The sequence below is a fragment of the Ursus americanus genome, chromosome 31, assembly GCF_024610735.1.
Source record: "Ursus americanus isolate L20-20 chromosome 31, mUrsAme1.1.p, whole genome shotgun sequence".
Lineage (NCBI taxonomy): Eukaryota > Metazoa > Chordata > Mammalia > Carnivora > Ursidae > Ursus > Ursus americanus.
This window is the reverse complement of record NC_142157.1, coordinates 19,463,003-19,484,570: the sequence shown is the minus strand read 5'-3', so window position 1 is coordinate 19,484,570 and position 21,568 is coordinate 19,463,003. Positions and strand designations below refer to the sequence as shown.

The 21,568-nt window shown below is 39.0% G+C and overlaps 1 pseudogene; it reads left to right on the top strand.

The window, feature by feature from the left end:
• Positions 1-1,197: 1,197 nt before the first annotated feature.
• Positions 1,198-7,053, top strand: LOC123786212 (uncharacterized; annotated as a pseudogene).
• Positions 7,054-21,568: the final 14,515 nt, after the last annotated feature.

The following is a 21,568-nucleotide window of genomic DNA, read 5'->3' as shown; positions in this document are numbered from 1 at the left end:
TGCTTTTGTTGGGTAGAGTGTTCTAAAAATGTCTGTTTGTTCTAGTTGGTTTATAGTGTGGTTCAAATTTTCTATTTGCTGTCTCCTGTCTAGATTTTCTACCCGCTATTGAAAATGGGATATTCAAGTCTCTGATTATTATTGTTGAATTATTCACTTCTCTCTTGTTTTTGCTTCATGTATGTTAGTACGCTGTTATTGAGTGCATATATGTTTATAATCACTATACCCTCCTGATAGACTGAACTTTTTATCAATATACTCCTGTTTCTTTACACTCCTATTATTTTTGGGGGGGGGCAAAACTGGAAATTTTATATAATATATAATAGCAAGTCTGAGTATTATTCCACCACTTACCATAGGGCTTGTTGTCATTATTATTTGCTTGTTCACCTAGCAATTTACTGGATTATTTTAGTGAAGTTGATCTCCCCCCCACCCTCAGCATCAGGCGATGTTGTTCCTCAAGGTAGTATAATTTCCAGGCATGCCCAAGGTCACACTGAGATGATAGTGGTACTAGTGGGACTCTTCATCTATTTCTCCTAATCACCTCTAAATGTTAAACTTTACCAATCACCAGCTAGCCGATCTATTGTTTTTAATAATGCTCTGGGGCATAAGTTGTTCTATAAACTAATCCAATCAAATTTGACTTCTCTGAAGCAAGAGTTTCTTTTTTTAAAAAAAAAAGATTTTATTTATTTATTTGACAGAGATTGAGACAGCCAGCGAGAGAGGGAACACAAGCAGGGGGAGTGGGAGAGGAAGAAGCAGGCTCATAGCGGAGGAGCCTGATGTGGGGCTCGATTCCATAACGCCGGGATCACGCCCTGAGCCGAAGGCAGACGCCCAACTGCTGTGCCACCCAGGCGCCCCTGAAGCAAGAGTTTCTGATAAGCATTTCCTTTTGTTCTGATATCAGGACTTCTCTTTCCTGATCTGTTATTCCCTAGCTCTGTCCTTCAAACTACTTGACCTACAGTTTAGCCTATAGCTTGAATCTCCTCCCAAACAGATTTACTACAACCTCCACTGCTCTTCAGAGGGCCTTTACGCTGGAATTTCTTCACTCTGTTGCAAATGAAATCAGTTCCTTGGGAAGAAATTAGTAGGAATCTGGGTTTTGGGGGCCTGTTTCTCCCCTAGACAAAAAATCTCTGAGCCAAAGTTCTGGAGGTAGGGGTGAGGACAATGGCGGTGTTCTGAGGGACACCCTGCCATAGGAATCTGGCATTTGATATGTGGGGACAGGAGCACAGGGTCCTCTTAGCTTGCCTTAGTGTGAAACCACCAGCTCCGAAGTCAGGGTAAAAGTGACCAGGGCCCCAGTATTTTAGCACGCTGCACCAAGGCAGAGTCTCTGTTCCATGAGTGGAGGCTGAGCAGAAGGGAGCCCTCCACCTCTCAACTGCACTCATCCAGGACTTAGCCTCAGTAACGGGTAGCTGAGGGACGACATAGGAAACACTGATGCTCTACTCCTCCTGGGAAGAAAGTCTCTCTCTGGGAGCTAAGAGAAGAGTGTCTGATGTTCTTGAAGGCAGTAGGGTGGAAGAGAGTATCCATCTCACTGGGCTGGCAGCGAGCAACAAGAGAGGAATGAATTTTGGTTCAAATATTACAGACTCTCACTTTTATTACTGAATTTTCATAGATTCTTGAATAAATGTTTCTTCACTTGCTATTTGCCGTTGGGACCATTTCCAGAGATTTTAAATGTTTTTGTTTTAAATACAGTTTTCACCAGTTTCATGGGAAACGGCAGCATAGCTCCTCATGCTACCATTTGGAAGTTTATCACTGGATTTCCTCTTACCTGCTTGTATGGTAGTCACCTCTATCCCTTCGTTCTGTCAAACAGATCAGTTGTTTTTGTCCTCTTTCTCCTTTGAGCGACAACTAAGGGACTGAGTGAACTAGCCGTTCACCTTACATCCCCGCTTTCTAACAGATTTCCTCCAAATCATGATTTTGTAGGTTGTCTGGATTTTTCACATTGTGTTTGGGGTGATATGTTCTTTACTTTCTACACCCTAAGTTGTAATTTGTTTTTACTTTTTTTATAATAAGTAGCATTTGTTTAACTCTCCTGCTTTGTAGATGGTAAAACTACAAGGAATGCAGTTTAGGAGGCAGAATGAAAGAAAATAACAAAATTGTCCTAGCTTTCTATATCTAAACAATATTACTGAGTACAAATATGCCCAGACCTTATTTTAAAAAGCTATGTTTTTTATTGTCCTTTGAATTTCTAGTGTATTCACAAATAGATTAATTCAATTGTTTATTTTGCAAACATTTCTATATATGAATCTCTGTGATGCAGTTATCAGGGAGCAAATCTTGAGTCTTGTCTTTCAAAAGATATTAGTCTACTAGAAGAAACACAGGCGGACAGAAAACTAAACTCTCAACAGCCTGCTCGCCCAGCCTGCAGTCCCATCACTGCACGATCCACTCCTGCTGCCCAAGCAAAACCAGCTTCATGAGTTGCCCAGGCCACAGGCGAGTGGCAAACAGGCTTCGGTGAGCCCGAGGAGGGGCAGGCCTGCCCTGGTCCCCACAAGTCTATGTGTCTGTCCCTAGCGCTCTGGAAGGCTACAAAAGGAGGAAGACTGTCTAGAATCCCTGCAGGACAGGAAAAGAAGGGGAAATCTCAACATGGAAAAAACTCTACAGTGAAAATAAACATAAAGCTAGAAATCAAGGGAAAACCAGAAGATGAAGGAGAGCCTAAAGATGAAGGAAAATCAGATGAGCAAGAAAAGTTGGAAGGAGAGGGGAAGCCAGGGCATAAGGGAAAGCTCCAGAATGAGGGACAGCCGGAAGATGAGGAACCACCAGAAGATGAGGGAAAGCAAGAAAGCAGGGTAAGACCGAAAAGGAGGGAAAACCACACAGTGAGGACAAGCTAGAAAACCTGGCAAAGCCTGAGAGTGAGCTGCAGGCTGCTAGAAACTGCTCACTTTTAGATTACATACCCAGGAAAGCAAAAAGAAAAACGGACAGGGGGACAGAGGATTCCTCCAAGGACTATCAGGAGGACTTACAGGAAAGGAACTTGGGCAGTGAGGAGATGATGACAGAAAACAAAAACAAAATCAAGCTACTGGGACTATACCAAAATAAAAAACTTTTGCACAACAAAGGAAACCATCAACAAAACAAAAAGGCAATTTACTGAATGGGACAAGATATTTACAAATGACTCATCTGACAAGGGGTTAATATCCAAAATATATAAAATTATATAACTCAACACCCAAAAAACAATCTGTTTAAAAAATGAGCAGAGGACCTGACCATTCAGGTCCTCAAAATCAAGTCATGACATTTTTAAAAAAATACTTTATTTATTTGAGAGAGAGAGAGAGAGAGAAAGAGAGAGAAAGGGAAAACAAGCAGTGGGAGCAGGAGAGGGAGGGGGAGATGCAGGCTCTCTGCTGTCAGGGAGCCCTATGCGGGGCTTGATCCCAGAACACTGGGATCATGACCTGAGCTGAAGGGAGATGCTTAACTGACTGAGCAACCCAGGTGCCCCCATGACATTTTTTCAAAGACATACAGCCAGCCAACAGACATAGGAGAAGACGCTCACCATCCCTAATTATTAGGGAAATACATATTAAAACAATAATGAGGAATCACTTTATACCTGTCAAAATGGCTAAAATCAAAACACAAGAAATAATAAATGTTGGAGAGGATGGGGAGAAAAAAAGGAACCCTCATGTACTATTGGTGGGAAAGCAGCCACAAGGGAAAAGAACACAGAGGTTCCTCAAAAAATTAAAAACAGAATGGCCACAGGATGCAGTAATTCCACTACTGGGTATTTACCCAAAGAATACAGAAACACTAATTTGAAAAGATATATGCACCCCTATATTTACTGCAGGATTACTTACAATAGGCAAATTATGGAAGCAACCCAAGGGTTCATCCATAGATAAAGAAAGAAAATGTGACACACACACACACCAGAATATTACTCAGCCATAAAAAAGAATGAAATCTTGCCATTTGCAACAACATGGATGGACCTCGAGGGTATAATTCTAAGTGAATCAGTCAGTCAGAGGAAGACAAATATCATGATTTCACTAATCTGTGGAATTTAAGGGAAAAAAAAAAAGAGAAGAAAACAGACTCTTAAATACAGAACTGGTGGTTATGAGAGGGGAGGTGGGTGGGGGGATGGGTGAAATATATAAAGGGGATGAAGAGTAGTACACTTATGGGACACCTGGGTGGCTCAGTCAATCATTCATCTGCCTTCCTCTCGGGTCATGATCCCCAGATCCTACAATGGAGTCCTGGATCAGGACTCAGTGGGGAGCCTGCTTCTCCCTCTGCCTGCAGCTCCCCCTGCTTGTGCTCTCCTCTCTCTCTGACACATAAATAAATAAAATCTTTACCAAAAAAAGTACTATATTTACATTGATGAGCACTGAGAAATATACAGAATTGTTGAATCATACTGTACACTTGAAACCAATAAAACACTGAATGTTAATTATACTATATGAACAAAAGTAAGTAAGAAGGCAGATAGTAATAGCTACCTCGCAGTTTTAGTGGGTGATTAAATAGGATGCAAATCGCCTCAACAAATAACAGCTGTGTTGCTATCTGTTTCTGAGTCATTTGGATTAACAGAAATGAATTCAATAATCCAGAGAGAGTATATAATGTATTTGAAGTTAAGTCTAAAGATGTGCTTCAAGGTACATTTTTGTGAGTTAAGGATATACTTCAACTTTAGGTCAAGTTTGAGACTTTGGGGTAGCAGAGCAGGAAAATATCTAAATAGAGTTTCAGATCTGTGTGACTCTGCACTTTTCAAAGTGCCCTCTCACATAACATCTGATCAAATTCACAGTCATTCTTTGAAGTAGATATTATCACCCCAATTTTATAAAGCTTATGACTTGTCTGTCCATGGTCAGTCACAAAGTATGTATAGTTTTGGAACGGATCTTGCATATCTAGCTTCTGACTCTCAATCTACAGCTCTGCCCTATCAAATCTGCCACTCGGAGGCTCAACATTCATCCTTCTTTCTAGAATTTACCTTGGACTTCAATAAAATAGCTCTATGAAATACTGCATTTCGAAGAAGCTCTGATATACAACTTTCTGACCTTGAAAGCACTTGTAGTTTATCACCCCCATTAGAAAAACATTTCCAAGAAGACAAATGTTCAAAACCTACAATCAAATTAAAGTTTTGAGTATATAATTCAATTAAATAATTTGGAGATATAGCTGATATTGACTTTTTTTGAGTTGGTGTTAAAACTGTGATGCTGTTATGACATTAAACCAATCAATTTTAAAAGATTACTGCTATTTCTAAAAACTGAGCCACACATGATCAATGTTGTCTTGAATAATAGTTACCCTCAAGGGGGGAAAAAAACAACAACAACTGCACATCCATCTTACTAGTTCTATGCCAATTTGAAAAATAAAGTTTAAAATGAAACCCAAGAAAATTATGTCTTACTTTTTTTTTAACCTTTTATCACCTGAATTCTAAAATATTCTCTTGGGATGCCTGGGCCTTGGCGGCTCAATTGGTTAAGCATCTGCCTTTGGCTCAGGTCATGATCCTGGGGTCCTGGGATCCAGTCCTGCATTGGGCTCCTTGCTCAGCAGGGAGCCTGCTTCTCCATCTGCCTGCCATTCCCCCTGCTTGCGTGCACACGCTCTGACAAATAAATGAATAATATCTTGAAAATAAATAAAGATAAGTATTCTATATGAAGAAAGTTGAGGCATAATAACAGTATTTTGTTACCAAGTCCATGATATAATATTTCTTGAAAAACCTATTCCTCTAGTGCCAATATTACTCAGTCATGTGCACAGTTTCACCACCTGGAAAATGGAGTTTATTTTCTCACACGAGTTGATAGTGGCATTTGGCAGTTTCCTGTCTTTTAGGAACCTCAAGCATTCCCAAAGTGCCACTTTTTCTATCATAAGAAAAATTTCTCCTCAAGCTAGTTTCTATTTCACTCTCATTTTCCATGAGATGATATCCTATGACACAGGATGATGGAAACTTAATTCTGCTCAGGAGCATAACTGCTCCAGTCCATGGAAAATAACAACAATAAGATGTGGAATTCATCTTAAAGGTGTAATTACACATTAAATGATGCAGTTTATGCTGGACATCTGCAGCATATCATTGTAATTAATTAAGAGTGGGTAAGTACAAAAATATTAAGAGGATAAGCATGTTCTGTGTCTTGCATTTTCCCCTCCACTTAAATAGAAAACAAACAGCCTGGAAGAATGAGTAAGTTATGAAAAGGTTTATGTGAAGGAAAATCTCGAATCTTCAGAGTTCTTATATATAAATAGCTCTCAAGAGAATTGATTCTAGGTAAAACCTTTATTGACAGGTCCAAAATGGAGGGAAAAAATGATGGAAAGAGGAAACAGAATAAGAAAATGGAGGAGAGATGAACTTCAGGGAAGTTTCAGACTACTGCCCATCCTCTGAAGAACGTTAAATGATCAAAAATAATTCTAACATTCTTTGTCTACACGGTCCTGGGACCAAACAAGCCGAGGCCTACATCTATCTTTCCTTCTCATATACAACCGTGTGCCAAGAAATCTCAAAATATCTTCACAAGGGATCAGACAATAGGCTCCGCTTGGCGTCTTTTGGCCACGCAACACGGGTCAGGCAGTTTCCATCTGTCCAAACGCCGGGCCTCACCAGCTGCCTCCGCCCCTGCCAGCCCGGCGCCTGTCATGAGGGTGTCCCCCTTGTCACCTTCCTCAGGAGTCCGGCGGCCAGTAGTGAGCTCTCGCTGCTCTCGGAGGAGCGCCCAAGTCCTGGCTCTTTAACATGCTCTCTGGGCGGCTCTCCTCCACTCAGAATACAGCTAGCAATGGTAACGGGGAGATATCAGCGCCCAGAGGGATCAGGAAAGAAGACGACAGCAAAGGGGAGGAGCTTTTAGCCTCTGGTGCGCTGCGGATTCAGAGGCGGTCTTGGGCCCCTGCGCAGGCGCAGCGAACTAAAAGGCCGCCAGCGGCGTGCGGAACAGGAAGCACCACGTGGTGCACGCAGCACGCCGCCGGCTCTCCTCTCCACCTAAGCCGCGGCTTGCTCAGCGGGTCTGCAAGGGCCCGGGCGGCTTCGCCCGTGCAAACTCCATGTGGGACAACTCACGGAAGCTCGGAAAGCCACCACCCAAGGCAGCTCTTGTGCTGGGCGCCCAAAGCAGAGAGACAGCAAGATCCTCCAATTGGCTACCTCATGGCAGATCCGAGAGAGGGGATCACCTCTTGGTGTGGCCTAGGCCCGGGTGATGGTTGAGAGGGGCAGGCCATCCCATGAAGTCGCCCGCACTAAGTACTGGGTGGCCTGCACGCCCTTGCAGAAGGCAGGGCTGCCAGAGCAGTCGCACCAGGGCGGGAGAGGTGGCATCAGTCACCTGTTGTCATGGCCACAGCGAGCCCCGTGTCCCTTGGTCCCAGGAGCCTGATCCGTGGCTTGCCCCGGCCAGCCGGAGTCCCTACCTAGCCGGTCCTCCCAGCGCCACTACCTCCACTCCAGCTGGCGTCTAGCGTCCAGAGAGCAGTTAAGTATGCAACGCAATGTATAACCTTTGTTCAAGCCTTGAGAAATTGGGTTGGTGCTTTCCATGTAAATAGAGTGACAGCAGTAGGGTCGGAGGAATTTGGCAGAGGGAAAGATGGCTAATGTTATTAATGTGGTGAATAAATATTTAAGAACAGGATAAGCAGAACTTTTAAAATGTGTAAGCTAAATATTTTACAATTGAAGTATCTTGTTTAATGTATATACATAACCAGCAATGTTTGCTGCATGTTGCAGCTCCTACATTCTTCCACTCTAAAAATCCCATTGATACCAAAAAACGGTTTTTATTCTTTCCAGTTACGTTATTGTTACTGTTACTGTTGTTAGGGTAAAGGGTTACAAATTATGTGCTTCAAACACCAAAAAGTGTTAAAAAAAAAAAAATAGTGGGAAGTCTCTCTCCCATCTCAGTCCCCCGACAGGCAAGTCACCCCTCTCTCCCATCTTCCCATCCCATCCACTACCACCCCCCCGACACACACACACACACACACACACACACACGTAACCACTGTTATTGATGCCAACATTAAATACTTTGGTTGAATAATTAGAACTTGAACAGTCACCGGCAGGAGAAAACTAATGAACTTTTTGTTAATTCAGAGAAATAAATTACAGAAGCAGTCCCTAGAGAAGTGTGGAAGGAAGAGGATATAGAAAGTCAGGGGACCATATCTTAGTTACAGCCATCACCCTTAAGAAGTTCTCTAAGAAGAAAGTATCATAGTTAACATTGTGTGTGCCTGCCAATGTCGTTTTTATTTTACGAGGAAAATCCCAACACACTTTGAAATTTGATGCCATTGGGTTTATGCATGACGTAAAATTTTCTCACAGGAAGTAATGTCAGAATTCTGTCACCACCTTTTTATTTTGTAGATGAGGAAACAGTAGCTCATTGACATTTATAAGTCTTCCAAAGTATTTATTCCTTTTCTTCCAATAAATATTTTGAAATAGTTAAATGATAACTTTGGTCACCTCTGTAAACTAGTCATAATCAATATAATTTATTTTGATTGACAATTATAAAATATATTTATTGAATGAAATTAACAATTATATATCAGGAAAGATTCAGTGCTAATAAATCAATGTAAAAATATTTTCCAGGTTTCTTTGGGATAAAGTAAAAATAAATTGCAACGCTCTTTATTAGAAAGACATATTTATATTATTTAATTGAGTTATTCTTATTTCCAAAACCAGCATTTGTTATTCCTCTCAGAGACCATTTATTATTTATATCTGTCCCAGCACCCACCACAGGGCCTAGCACATAGTAGGTGCCAAATGAATATTTGCTGACTGGGAAACCAATTGTAGATCACAAAATTATTTTTATTTGACATTTAATATCCAGTACTTTAAGGAGATAACATTTATTATATGAAATTAATCCAAAATGGATAATGTTGTGATTTTTTTCAGTTCATATTCTATTAAATAAGTAACGCAATTAGAAAATTACAAAAACAAGCCATTAATACCATTGCCAGCGTGAGTCCATTCCATATAGCACTGTATGTTTTTTCGTTGAGACTTTTTTCCCAGAAAAGGGGCAAGTGGATGAATCATAGCCAAACTGCAATATATTTCCCCAAATTTTTCTTGTTTTTTCTAACTCTCAGCAAAACTTTTTCCCCCCCATGTTATTGCATCTGGACTTTATCACCCACAATCACACTGCCATGATTACCAATTAAAACTCCTTAACTCGTCATTAGTGCGATCCAATTCCTACCCTGTCTTTAATATCCAGCTGAAGTCCTCCCTCCTCCAGGAAGCCTTCCCTCCAACACTCAGCCTGCAGCAAACTCTTTCCTCTGAACTTTCAGATTAGTAATGACACTCACCACACACTTAACATTCTTTATATTTTGATATGTTGTCTAAGTTTTCTGTGCACACGTTTGACCATTGATAAGAGTAGAAATAGCCACAGAGGTGTGTCAGTTCAACTTTATTTTGTATGAAAGTAGAAACAGGCCCATCCAGAGGGATTAAGCAAATGGCCCCAATTCACAGCTATACAGTAGCAGGAACCTATGGGGTATGGGTCTTTGCATATCTTCATGTCTACATGCTAAGCATGGTGCCTTGTATGTATTACATTTTGGGTGTTTTGTTGTTTTGTTGTAAATGTTATATAAAACATACATCCCACTATTTATTTTAAAAATATCTGCTCAACGATTTGCTAGAGAGATGTTTGTGTTCATGTGCTTTCATATGGTAAACACATAGTTGTTTTTTCAAGGCTCTTTGGCAACAGTCCATTCATGTATTTTGACAGTCTCACCTCAACTGATACATTTTACAAAACAAGTGTGTCAAAACAAATAGAAAAGGGGGCAAGAAGCTTAGAAAATTGAGATAAAATACAATTTTTTATGAGATAAAGGCACATTATTTTTACCCCCATGCAACCACCACCAGCAAAAGAACTGGAGATACACACACAAACACTCTGCTTTAAACTGTGGCACAGATAAATGCATACAAAAGAACCAGGAGTATATGGGGAGCAGGAAGGAGGAAGAAGGGATTCCGGCAAAGAAGAGTTCACTGCTCTACAATACGGTTATTTATTTGAATCTGTATGGGGAAAAAAAAACGTGTTTCCTTTTAAATATTCACAAGATGTTCCAACATTTTGAGCCAAAAAGGGAGACCTTTAGCAGATGCTGGGCCAGAGCCAGGACCTCTACCCTCACACCTGCCCTTCATCTTCCACTAGTTGCAAGTCCTTCCAGTAATACAAAACTGAGGAGAGTATTGTGTCCCAACTGCTAGAAACCAGATTGCCCAAATTCCCACTGTTTGCCACTACCTTTAGTGAAAGTCACACTGTTAAGTCTAGACACTTTGCAGTTCCTTTCTGATGAGGCATTTTTTTTCCTACCACAAGTCTTTAACCTGAAGTCTTTGGCAAAGGTTGCATAGGAGAGTCAGAAACTCAAGCAGATGCTGAGGTTGGTTCTTAACCCCATAGCTACCGATGATAAGGCTTGAGGCATCTGTCATCACCTGGGCAGGGGGGGTGGGGTGGGCAGAGGAGATGGTATAAATTTGACAAAATGTAAAACTTGTTGAAGTTCTTAGAGGGATGCCAGACTTTGAATATGTGGCCCAGTTTCCCTCCACCGGCCTCACCTGTGCCCCGTGCTCACCCATCGTCATCTGTGCAGCCCTCACGCCACCTGACCTCAAGGTGTTACTTCCAGCTTCACTGTTGGTTCGCCTCCTTTCACACGGGTATTGGGGAGAAACTTCTCATTGAGGTTTTTCATGTTTCCATTCGTTGTGCGCAAGAAAGATGTTGAAACTGCTTCCATACTAGTAGAATATCTACCTTAAAGACCAGGAAGTAATGCAGAAAGCCTTTTTGGATACTGATTTTTTCACACTCAACCCCACAGCCGCCCTGTGGTTTTGATTTCTTGAATCAATGTAGTTATGACTTGTCTGTCTTATTCTTAGAGCAATGCTCATAAGTCCTTCTGCTGGTCCTACTATCTAAGTTACACAGTAATAGTAATAAAGATAACAATGATGGTAATTAATATTTATTGAAGACTCTCTTAATGCTAGGTACTAAGCACATTTTTTTTACATGTATCAACTCATTAACCCCTGTATTCGGGTCCTCCAGGTATATACCTCCTGGTTCTATTTCATAGTATGTATATTATGAGAAATTGGATCATGTGATTATGGAGGCAGAGAAGTCCTATGATTTGCTGTCTACAAGCTAGAGACCCAGGGAAATCAGTGGTGTAATTCAGTTTGAGTCCAAAGGCCTGAGATACAGGGAAACGGGTGGTGTAAATTCTAGTCTGAGGGCAGGAAAAGATGAAATGTCTTGTCTCAGCTAAAGCACTGAGGCAGGATAAAAGGGACAAATCCTTCCTTCTTCTGCCTTTCATTCTGTTCAGGCCCTCAGCAGATTGGATGATGCCCACACACATCGGGAAGGACAGTCTACTTCTCTGAGTCTTCCAATTCCAGTGCTAATCTCACCTAGAAATATCCTCACAGGGACACAAAGAAATAGTGTTTAGGGGCACCTGGGTGGCACAGTCGTTAGGCGTCTGCCTTCGGCTCAGGGCGTGATCCCAGCGTTCTGGGATCGAGCCCCACATCAGGCTCCTCTGCTGGGAGACTTCTTCTTCCTCTCCCACTCCCCCAGCTTGTGTTCCCTCTCTCACTGGCTGTCTCTCTCTGTCAAATAAATAAATAAAATCTTTAAAAAAAAAAAAAAAAAAAGAAAGAAATAGTGTTTAATCTTGGCACCCCGTGGCAGAATTCAAACTCATTCTGTCTCCAGAAAATGCAGTCTGAGCTGTGAGGCTTAGCTGCCTCCTACAGTGTGCATTCCCTAGTAATACTAATGGTAATAAATGACAACATAGGTTACCTATTGATTAGACACGTGCTTTGAGTTAATTTTAAATGAGTTTGATTTCTGCACCGAAGTACATCATTCACGCTGTCTCCTCTGGGTCCTCTGAATAGGAGCACCTTCATGGGGTTGGCTACCTGGAGCTGGAAGAATGGTCGGTGGCTATGGAGTATTAGGGGTTTTTGTTAAATCTTGAGCATTTATCTATTAACAGCCTCTTTAGATATTTAAATGTTTATAGGATAGTATTACAGTCTGAGTCTACTCCAAAGTATAACTGAAGGTTCAAGTGACTTCTTTCTTTCTCAACCTTAAACTATAGATGGGAATCCACTCTTTACCTGCAAGTAGAAAACCTGAAATTTAATTATAGGAAAGGAGAACAAAAAAAGGCAAACTTGGTGTGTTTTTTTTCCCCTTTCCCTTGAACGTCATCTTTGTCCTTTACTACGGAGACAAGAGATTATTAGAATTTTTTTTCATGTGCAATACTTACTGGCTTTTATGTTTCATAAATTTGAAATGTTATGAATTTGTATGGCTTTGTAGTTCTGGGGTAAGTGCTTACTTTTTTGTTTGTTTTTCTGAACGCATTTAGAAGAAGGAAATCTTCAATCTGTTATGTTGTAACAGTTCTTAAGCATTTTATTCTTTAGAACCTATGAGTGTGAAGTAGGAACCCTTATTATGTTCGGGACATTTTTAAGCTTTCCTATTTTTCTCTCCTGGCGCTTTCTAAAACTTCTGGAGTTGACTTTAACCTTGCATTCCTGAAATTCAGTGAAAATAACTTAATTCTTGTTTATCCTTTGTAGAAAGCAATTTAGTGACCAAGTGTACATAATTTTACTTCCACTTCCTAATTTATCTGAAATTGTCAGGGAAAAACGTAATCTGAATAAGAAAATTCCCAGAAATTTACGTTTACTAATTTAAATATTTAGAATTTGAAAAATACATATGGTTTGCAAATATTTCCTGCTTTAAGAAAGATATGTGAAACACAGTGTAACCACTTTGTGTGTCTTAGTTTCAGTAGAAGGAAATATTATGGAGTGCTGACATAGTACAACTGATAATACAGCTATGATCTCATTGATAAGGCTTTTCCTCCTCACCTTAAATTCAACAAAATTGATTCAACAAACTTACCTAATGAACACCTATAATCTTTGATCCTATGTTGTTACAATTGCAGAAATGAGTAAGACAACCCATGTAAATAGCACTCAGATCAAAACACAAAACATCACCAGCACCTAGACACATGGTGTCTTCCAGTCTTAGCCTTGCCTTCTTCCCAAAGGTAACTACTCTTTTGATTTCTTGTGTCTTTTTGTTCAACATTATATTTGTGAAATTAATTCATTTTGTGGCATTTTGCAAGTTTCCATTGTGAAGTAGTGGCTATAGGGATATATCAAAAATTATTTATCCATTTCATTGTTCATGGACATTTTTAGTTTGGAGTTATGTGGGTAATGCTGCTCTGAACATTCTTGGACATGCCTCTTGGTAAACATATTTTGCTATGTATGTGCCTAAGAATGGAAACACCATGTATTCGTTTAAATGCATGCTTAACTTTAATACAAACTGCCAATGAGCGTTCCAAAGTTTCTGCATTAATTTATTATCTCACCAGCATAACAGTTTCTGTCGTTCCACATCTTTTACAACATTTGGAATTGTCTCCTGAAATTGTAGTCCTTCTGTGTAATTCATGAGGTTTTAATTTGCATTTGCCTGATGAATAAGGATGTCAGGACCTTTGGTTATAATGTCTGGCCACTTTGTTACACTCTGTTACAGTTCTTAATCAGACTTACTACTAATTTTTTGTTGGGTAGCCAGAAACTTACTGGTTTGTAAAAATTCTTTGAATACTCTTCATTACAAACTCTTTGTTGGATATATATGTTGCAAAAACTTTTTTCCGCTGTCTCATGCTTAGTACTCTTTTGATGAACAAAAATTTCTAAGTTTAATGTGTTCCTTTTTATCAGTCTTTTTTCTTTATGGCCAGTGATTTTTGCATCTGATTTAGGAAATATATTCATACCCAAGTGTTATGAAGATTTTCTCCTGTGTTATTTTTTAGAATCTTGTTGTTTTACCTTTTATATTTAGCTCTTGAATCCACCATTTTATTTTATTTTATTTTATTTTATTTTATTTTATTTTATTTTATTTTATTTTACAAGATGGGTGAAGTAGGGGTTAAATTTTTATTTTCCAGTTGGCCTGTGCATTTATTGACAAAGTCACCTTTTTTTCACAGCTGGGCAGTGTTATATTTGTCATTAGCTATTGAATTATGGCTTCATGTAGTAACATTGATAAACACTAGAAAAATATTATTAAGCCCAAGATAGCAAGTTGCAGAAGAATGTAAAGACTGAAGTCTTTTAAATATAGATTAAAGCTTATTATGAATAAGTGATAAACAGTAACTTGTGTGGGGTTACAGCATTGAAGAACCTATAAAGAAAGTGAAGGTAGTAATAAAATACTCAGGACTGGGTTAACTCGGAGCCGGGAGGAAAAAGGGTAGTAATAGAAGGGGCACAAAGGAGACTTTAAAGGCTTGTCCGTATTCATTTTATCATGATTGTTTTCATACATTGCAAATGCTTAATAAATATTTTTGGTATCTAGTAAGTTTGAGAAAAAATTAACAGTGATTGACAAATTATCCAAGGGCAACTGTACAGTTACAATTTCAGCTTCTCCCTCTGGCTACCAAGTCCCTCTTCATCCCTCTTCATTCTCTGCCCTAGGATTCTCCTTAGTTTCTTATAGCTTAGTTATACATTTAAGAAGGTGTTTGTTATGCTTTGTCCAGCGTTTCTAAGGTTTTTTGGTTGTTGTTGAGAGGCTTTCTAAGATTTGTATCTTTCCACATGCAGGAAACGAAATCCTTTCCCTTCACTCCTTCAACCTCTCTCCCCTGCAGGTTCTAGTCCCCTTCCTCCATCCCATTGAAATTGTTCTTGTCAAAGATAAAATGTCTTCCGTGTTAGCCAGTCTGACAGATTCTTTCTCTACTGGATTCATTCAATATAATTGACAACTTCCTGTATCTTGGTGTATTTTATTTGCTGCTATGAAATCACAATCTCTGAATTCTTTTTTTTTTAAAGATTTTATTTATTTATTCGCCAGAGATAGAGACAGCCAGCGAGAGAGGGAACACAAGCAGGGGGAGTGGGAGAGGAAGAAGCAGACTCACAGCACAGGAGTCTGATGTGGGGCTCGATCCCAGAACGCTGGGACCACGCCCTGAGCCGAAGGCAGACGCTTAACCGCTGTGCCACCCAGGCGCCCCACACAATCTCTGAATTCTTATACTACTTTGCTGGACTCCTTTTATTAGCCTCATTCCTTGGCTCCTTCTTTTGTGCTGATAGCTCAGTGTCGGTGGCCCCAAGGCTCAGTGCTGGACCCTTTTCTCTTTTCTACCTACACTTTCTTCCTACATGATCTCATCAGTCCCATGGCTTTAGCATGCTCAGTGTTCCCCAAATTTATATCTTCAGACCTTGTTTCCATTTTAGGATACGATTTCTGTACCCATTTGACACTCTTATTTGGATGTCCGATAGAGATCTCAAATTCGCATTTTAAAACATGGTTCTTGATTTTCCACACCCTCTTCTCAAGCCACTTGGTATCAGTGGGACTGAATTCAGCTGCAAAGAAAAGACATATATATATACGTATATATATATACATATATATACGTATATATATATACGTATATATATACATATATATATGTATATATATGTAAAGATATATATAGATATAGATATATTTTATATATATAAAACAGTGGCTTTAAAGTATAACTTTTGTTTCTCTTTTATATGAAAAAGATCTGAAAGTCAGCATTCAGAGCTACCATGAAGGCTCCTTGGTCCTCAGGTTTCTTTTTCTATTTCTGATTCGGTGCCTCAGCAGGTGCCTCCATCTTTCAAATCACTTCAGTTTCCACGGTCATCTTGGCATGCCGCCCATCTTGCCCAGGTTTCCGGAGGGAAGACAAGGGAAAGATAACAAGGTGAAAAGGGCACATCACTCAGATCGAAGCAACCTTTCCAAAAATCTCACACAATATTTCCAAATATATCTCTTTGGCCAAAGGGCACACACCTAGCTGCAAGGAAGGGAATGCAAAAATGGATTTTAGCTTGACCTGTTTCCATCTTTAATACAACTTGAATTGTGTTGCCAAGAAAGAAGGGGGAAATTGGTGCTTTGCAACAAGTAGAGGTCTCTTACGATTTCTCCTGAGTCCTTGCCATCTCAGCAAACAGAACTACTCTCTACCCGCTGATTCAAATAAAAATCCTAGGGCCCTTCTCAATTCCTTCCCACGTCCTATCCATCAGGTAGTCCTCTTAGTTATATTCCCAAAATAACATCTTGAACCTATCATCTTTCCTCCTTCTCCTCTGCTATTCTCTTAATATAAACCCTCATCATTTCGTGGGTAGACGTGTTATTGCAATGGCCCCTGTCAGCCTCTTTTCTGCCAGTGTTGATCATCTGACATCCTTCCAGCATCCAGCCTGCATGAGAATCTACTTACACCACGCTTGCCCTCTGCTCACCTTTTCTAGCCGCAGAAGCTTCACACACATCAAGTTCTTTCCACTTTTTACAACCTTTGTGCCAGCTCCTTCTACCTGTTTTGGGTTTTGTTTGTTTTCTTTATAGTCTGTCTCCCACCACTGAAACATAAGCTTCATGAAGACAGTGGCTTGTTGGAACTCTCGCCCATTTCACTCAGACCTAGAACAGGACCTGCCTACTATTGTTGAATCAATATTAGGTAGTGCTCAATATTGTTGAATAAACAAATGCATCTCTTATTTGTGGGGCTATGAGTTGTTTGTTGTTGTGGTGGTTTTTTGTTTGTTTGTTTTTACTATTGTCACGGTTTACACTATATTCTAAATATTCTGAATATTCTATAACAAATATGGATTGCTTTTGAATATTGAAGTTTCTTTCAATGACAACATTAAATAATTTGTAGTTCATAATTATGAAGTCTGAAGGTAACTAATTAAAGTCTAATATTTTACAGAAACACTTATAATCTGTAAGGTATGACCTAGGAATGTCAGGTAGCAAACAGATCAGGTACTCATTATAACCTCATGGAGTTCACAATCCAAAATGAGAACTAAAAAAAAAAAAAAAAAAAAAAAACCAAAAAAACCCCAAACTATATCTATATTCTAAGCCAGACTTTGGTAAGTGCTAACAAAGACTATAAATTCGATGTGAGTTACTGCTAGCTATACTATGTAATCCACCCCGCAGGTCATGTAGCTAGTGTATTACATTGTATATAATCATGGCCTCCTACGCAGTTGCTATGTAAACAAATTCATGTGGTTGCTTTTTCTTAAACCAAAAAGTTTCTTCCATCCTGATTAACCTTTTTTGTCATTATTTACTCCAAAAGCAAATCAAAAACAATAACAAAAGAACCAACCAAAAAAACCCAAAACAATAAAGAAAATCACTCACTCTGAAGCAAGTTTCTGGGCATTTCTGCCATTACTATGTAGGTATTGAGGAAGTTCTTTTCCAACACTCTGCCTAACTTAGGGATGCTACTTACTTCAGAGAAAGTGAGCAGCAAGTGATATATGCTGATTAATCTGCCTTTTTACAGGGTAGCGGCCTCAGGAAAAGGCACCATTAGAAAATCAAAGCAGAAAAACTTTAAGGACTCCAAAGTGCTCTAGAGATAAGGTATAAGTGAATTAAAAAGGGAAACATTTAATAGCTTTAGTTTATCTTAGAGAATAAATGCTTCATGACATTGAAAGATGTTTAGTAAGCTATTTATTTATAAGAACCAAGACTAATATCATATTAAGCATTGCAAAATTTAAATAATGTTATGGTGCTATTTTAAATTTGCTTTGATGATTCTTTTATCTTTTATTTTCCCAGTTCTTGAAAGGTATTTGTAGCTATAGCTTTATTAATATGAGGCATTCTCAGAATTCTAGATATAAGCTACTTAATAATAATAATAGATAGCATTTATTGTGCAAACACTGTACTATGCAAAGATTAAAAGATAGTTAATATCTTATTTTTCCTATATCTTTTATAAAGCCTAATTCTGGCTGTGTGCATCTTAAGTAGTTAATACATATTTGTTTGTTCTGCTGTAATGTTGAGAAAACACTGTATTGGGAATTATAAATGAAAATATGATTCTTAACTCTCACTTATTTAATGGAATAACCTGGTTGGTTTTTCACAGACTACAAAACTGCTAGGATTTCCCCCAGCTGTAAATCCTTTAGTTTTCTTTCTTCCTTTCTTTTTCTTTCTTTTTCTCTTTCCTTCTTTTCCTCTCCTCCCTTCCCCCCATTTTCTCTCTCTCCCTCTCTCCCTTTCTTCCTCCTTTCCTTCCTTTCTCTATGAGCACACTTGCCAATTTGGGGACATATTCATCCATTCAACAAATATTTGTTGAATGCCTACTGGTAGGGTACCAGCCGTTGTTCCATTTACTGGGATTCAGCAGGGACCAAGGTAAGAACAAACAGTGAACAACCAAGTCATTGCATTCGCATGGACTTCAGGGTTTGTAGCCCCGTAAGGGAAGACTGCCTCGTCATTCCTATGCTCTTTCATGGTGCCTGGAGGAGGGCATTGACTCTGTTGATACTTTAAGGAAAAAGCATTAATGAATGTAGAACAGAAAGAATGAATGAATAAATGAATGATGAAGTGAACTTTTGACCCCTTCAGGTTTGAAGAAGCAGCCCTGTCCTTGATGAATTATAATTAAAGGAGCAGCGGATGGCCTCAAAGAGATTGAACCTAGAAGACAAAAGGTAGGTGATCATGGGCAGTTTCGGTTTTTTCATGTGTTCATCTTCTTATAGAAATTTCATTTTCACAAATTATATACCAGCGTCGTTAAACAGCCTTCAGTGCTCTGACTTCAGACCTTTGTCATCAGCTGAGAAGCTGTCACAAACAGGAACTCTTCTCAGGCTATAGTTCAGTTCCAGTAACAGCACCATTTATGTGCATGAGTTTGTGTAATTATTTTAATATCATTGCATTTTGTCCTTATCACTTTATGAAAAATATGAAAACCAGAAACAAATATGCTGATTCAGCCTGACAAGAAGTATGACTCTCATAAATCTAATTAATAGGTTTTCGATAACAGTGGAAAATGTTTAAAGTTTTAAAAAATCATATTGTGCTGAGATTCTCGTTAGATTTAAGCAAGTCTAGTACGCATATGATTGTCAAAACAAAAAGATTAAGAGCATGTATGTAATGTTGGAATTTTATCATTGAAAACTGTATCTAACAAAAAAGAGATAGCTTTTTTTTTTCTCCCTTGAACTCTCTGGCAGACAAACTCTCCCTATCTTTGACTATTATTTGACTGCTGCACATGAGACCTTCATATACACTTTTAGAAATGCATTAAGTATGAAAGTAGACCTACAAATGGGGCATCTGGTAGTTGGTTGCTGTAGTCTCACTTCTTCCCAAAAATAAGTATCCTTCCCCTTTATCTCTCCCTTTCTTTTTCTTTTCTTCTGTTACTTTTATTGTTCCTCTGAATTTTTTTTTATTTTTTTGTATATAGTAGGCCTCCTGGTGACACCTAAAGTTATCCACAGGCAACGTATACCTGAGCGTGGAGCTAGAGAACCTAGAGTGGGTTGACCTCTGCTGTGAATTTTAAATATTCGGAGGTTCTAGAACCTATATGCTGCTTCTCTCGTTTTTAGAAAGCTCCAGAGAGTTGAGGAGATTTGTTAATCTTAGATAGTTTGACTAGCATAGGATGGCATATGGAAAATGTGTATATGCACTTGCACTGAATTAAAAACTTGGCTCTGTCGTTGTTCATCCATATACCCGTGTGCTAGTCCCTAGCCACATAGAAAGTCAGTTTCCTCGTTTATAAAATGTGTATATGATCACTCAGTATCATTTTGAAGATTGCAAAGACATATGCATATGAAGCATCTGCCATATAGCAGGCACTCAGTAAATATTGTTACACTAATTATACTGTATTGGAGTAAATTGCTGTTATATTTCAGGCACGGATACAGTGTAATGAAAGTAAAGATTCACCCTTCAAAAAATCTTAAAAGCAAAATAACTGCCTTTCCATATTTTTAACTGATCCTTAGGAAAGCATTAATCAAGAGGCACCTGAGTGGCTCAGTCAGTCCGACTCTTGATTTCAGCTGGGGTCATTGTCTCAGGGTCATGGGATTGAGCCCCCACATGGGCTCTGTGCTCAGCACGGAGTCTGCTTGTCCCTCTCCCTCCTCTTCTGCTTCTCCCCCTGCTCTGGCACATGCTCTCATGCTCTCTCTCTAAAATAAATAAATATATATATATATATATTTAAAGCATTGGTCAAGTCCTAAATGTTCAAGAATGGGGTCTTGGGAATTAGTGACAAATACTAAAATAATTAAAGCAGTGAATAAGTTAATTGCTAAAGCAGATCCTTTCTTAAAAATAAGAATGTATATTACACTGTATATTGACTGCCTGGAATTTAAATAAAAACTTAAAAGACTTAAGAGAATGAACAAGATGTTTATAATTTTCTTATAATCCAAAGATACTACAATGGTACTGACTCATGACCACTCTCATTATCTGTACCTAGTGAAACAAGAAAACTCCCCTGAAAGAGTGGGATTCAAAGGATTTATATCTGAAAATGAAGCAACAGTCAGTTTTGAATGTCTGCTTCTTTCATTTACCTATAGCTCTGTAAAAACCTTAAATATTCCAGGGAACACACAGGGCAACTGTTAAAACTAACAGAAACCAAGAGCCAAGGGAAAAATATGGATCATTTCATTTCTTTAATATACTTACTGCTGTCTTCAGTATATTTCCTTTTCTCTTCCCAAAATTGTTTTTCCTCTTCTGTCATGGATAATGACTTATTTTCCCAACATCTCAAAACTCTTCTCTCAATTCATTTATTTTTCATCCTCCCTCGTGATTTTTCTCTTTTCATTTTTAGTCAGTCTGTTGATTCTGTACTGTAAGATATAAAGACAATTCAAGTCAGTCATTTAACAGCAGTGGGCAGATAGAGGAAAAATCAATCTGCACTAGGGTTTTTTTCATAAAGGTGATGGATTAGGTCTTCAATGATGGGTAGGGTAAGAAGTGAAGATGCAATAAGAGGTTGGATGTAGGGGCACCTGGGTGGCTCAGTCGGTTAAGGTTCCGACTTTTGGTTTCAGTTCAGGTCATGATCTCAGGGTCGTGAGATCGAGCCCCACATCAGGCTTCACACTAAGTGGGGAGTCTGCTTGAAGATTCTCTCCCTGTGCGCCTCCCCCCAACTTGGGCATGCACATGCTGTCTCTCTCTCTCTCAAATAAATATTTTTTTTTAAAAAGAGATTGGATGTACAATGGGTAAAGTTAATGGCAAGAGTAAATAAAGACAGAAAAAAAATACAGATTTTGGCA